This window comes from Octodon degus, unplaced genomic scaffold (genome assembly GCF_000260255.1).
Source record: "Octodon degus isolate 3935 unplaced genomic scaffold, OctDeg1.0 scaffold00082, whole genome shotgun sequence".
NCBI classification, from domain to species: domain Eukaryota; kingdom Metazoa; phylum Chordata; class Mammalia; order Rodentia; family Octodontidae; genus Octodon; species Octodon degus.
Genome location: NW_004524658.1, coordinates 11294570 through 11297718, shown reverse-complemented (window position 1 = coordinate 11297718; position 3149 = coordinate 11294570).

Genomic DNA, 3149 nt, shown 5'->3' with positions numbered 1-3149 from the left:
TCCATTTTGTATCTGTGTATTCAAAGTGGTTAGGATAAATATATAGTTACACTCTCTTAATGAATAGAACGATTTGTTCTAATGGTGTTTGTATATAGGATATCATGTCCGCATCTTGTACAGCAGTTAACCACTAGGAAGAATGTGTGCAATGTGTTAATTATTGAAACTATCCTGCCAATTTGATTTGCAACTATCTCATTGCTATTTGTTTATCAATAAAGTTATGGGAAAAAATAAAATTAAAAAAAGTAATCTTTCAAAATATTCTGTACACAACAGCAAAATATTTCCATCAGCATACTCTACAAACAGACTTCTTGTGCACCCTATGGGTCATGATTCTGTCTGGGTCTACAGGGTGGATATCAACGAAATAACAATAGCTCAGTCTTACAAGTGATACCTAGCCACCAGTAAGTGTCATGGACACTGTCAATGTCCAGACATACTAGAACTTTGTGTGATATCCTATCCCCCAAATTATTAGAAGTGCTGGTCATATATTTGCCATTCCAGTATTTATGTTATGTTTTATTCTTAGTAATTGTTTACCATTATGAAAACTTTTTTTTAGTTGAATTGTTTTGAAATATTTAATTTTTAATTAATATTTAATTTTCTGGATTTTTTTTTGAACCAGGGATTGAACTCAGGCCCTTGCACTTGCCAGGGAAGTGCTTATTCCACTGAGCCATCTCCCTGGCCCCCTGGATATTGTTTAATCTTAATTTTTGTTTTAAGATTTATACTGTATTTTTGACTTACAATCTACTTAAAAGACATGGTATGATAGTTTCTCCTAGTATTAGAAACTTTAAAAAATATATTTCCATTTTCCATTGACTTTATATTACTTCTTTCTTGTCTTTTACACACACACACACACACACACACACACACACACACACACGAAAAACTATGGGGTGGGCCAAATAGCTCAGTGGATTAAAGTGCCTGCAAGCAGGCACTGGGGCTGGGGGTTCAGTCCCCAGGTCTGCCTTGCCAGCCCCACCCCCAGGGCGCGCTGAGACAACAAGTGAAACTGGCTGTGGTGGTGCACACCTGCAACCCCAGCTCTTGGGGGGGGGGCTGTAAAGAGGTGGATCACTACAAGTCTGATCTAGTAGTGAGACCCTGAACACCCTGAGGACCCTTCCCTAAAATACAGAAGAAAAAAAACAAAAAATATGTATATATTTTACATAGTCCTACATAACTACCATTTTGAGAGTTCTTTTTTCTTTTCCAGGACCATACAGCAACATTTCTTGTATTCTGGATTATACTCTGCATTATTTTCTATATGCTATGTCTGGAAGTATTAGAATATTTTGGGTTTGTATGACTGGAAAATATTTTATTTTTAGTTTTCTTTCTTTTTTTTCAAATTATTTTTAGTTTTCAAAGGTATGTTTGCTAACTATAAAATTCAATGAGGACACATCTTTTTTTTTTCTTTCAGTCCTTTGAATTAATCTAGTTTCTTACACACTTGCTCATTTTTTTCTAATGTGGAATAAGATGCTATTTAATTTTGTTCTTCCATAGCTAATATTTTTATGTGTATGATTTAATGATTTTTTTCTTTACAATTAGTTTTGGACAATTTCATTTTTGTGTATCTTGGTGTGATTTTATCCAAATTTCTTGTGAAAAAGGTTCACTTTTTTTCTTGGACATCTGTTGCTATAATTTCAACTAAATTTGAAAATTTTAAATCTTTTAAATATCTATTGCCTACCACTTTCTTCTTTGAGAATTCTAATTATATGAATGTAAGTTTCTTGATTTTGGCACAGAGTGAACTATTATATGACTGATCTGTAAATTCTTTCTTCTTCATTTTTATTTTGGACAATTTTTGTTATATACGCATTTAAGTTTGTAAATAATTTAATTATAATGTGCAATCTATTATTAATCTCACACTATGTATTCATTTCAGAAATACTTCTCTAAAATTCACTCTGTCTACATCTTATATCTTTCACATATCAATATTTGCCTGCAATTTTTAATATGCTATATAATTATTGATTTTCAATAAAGTTAATGAGAAAAGAAAAAGAAAATAATCTCTCATTGACTTTCATACTAGCGGTATTATGTTACATTCCCGCTGATAATGTAGAGGGCTCTCTTTTCCCCACAGCCTCTGTTATCATTTAATTTATTGATTATGACCATTATTTCTGGAGTAAGATAGACTCTGAGTGTGTTTTTAATTTGCATTTTTGCTAATTACCAGAGATGTTGAAAAACTTTTAATGCATTTATTGGCCATCTATATTTCTTCTGAGAAGTTATCTATTTTTTGATTGGGTCTTTTATTTTAGCATGGGATTCATTTTGAGTTCTTCATATAATTTAGACTTCTGTTCCAGACGTATGTAGCAAAACAAAATTCTCTTTCTGTAGGTTGTCTTTTCACTCTGCTGATTGTTTCCTTTGCTGTGATGAATATTTTAAATTTTGTATAATTGTATTTGTTGATTCTTGATATTTTTCTTTGTACAATTGAGGTTCTGATCAGAAAGTCCTTGCTTATACCTGTGAGTTTTACCTAATTTATTTTCCCGCAGATTAAATGTTTTTGTTTTAATATTTAAGTCTTTAATTCATTCCTATTTTATTTTATTACATGGTAAGAAATAACAACATAAATCTAATCTGCCTAGAGATAGCCAGTTTTTCAGCACCATTTATTAAAGAAGCTATCTTTCCTCTAGTGTGTGTGTTTGGCCTCTATATCAGTAATCAGACAGGTGACTTTGAACATGTATGAGTGTTGGACTTTGTCAAAAGCCTTTTCTGCATCAATGGAGATGATCATGGGGTTTTTAGTTTTCGCTCCATTGATATAGTGTATTACATTTTTAGATTTTTGAATATCGAACCATCCTTGCATCCCTGGGATGAATCCTACCTGGTCATGGTGTATGATCTTCTTGATGATTTGCTGTACTCTATTTGCTAGGATTTTATTGTGGATTTTTGCATCTATGTTCATGAGGGAGATTGGCCTGTAGTTCTCTTTCTTAGTTGTGTCTTTCCCTGGTTTTGGTATCAGTATAATACTTGCCTCCAGGAATGATTTTGGGAGGATTGCTTCCTTTTCAATTTCATGGAAGAGTTTGAGGAGTATA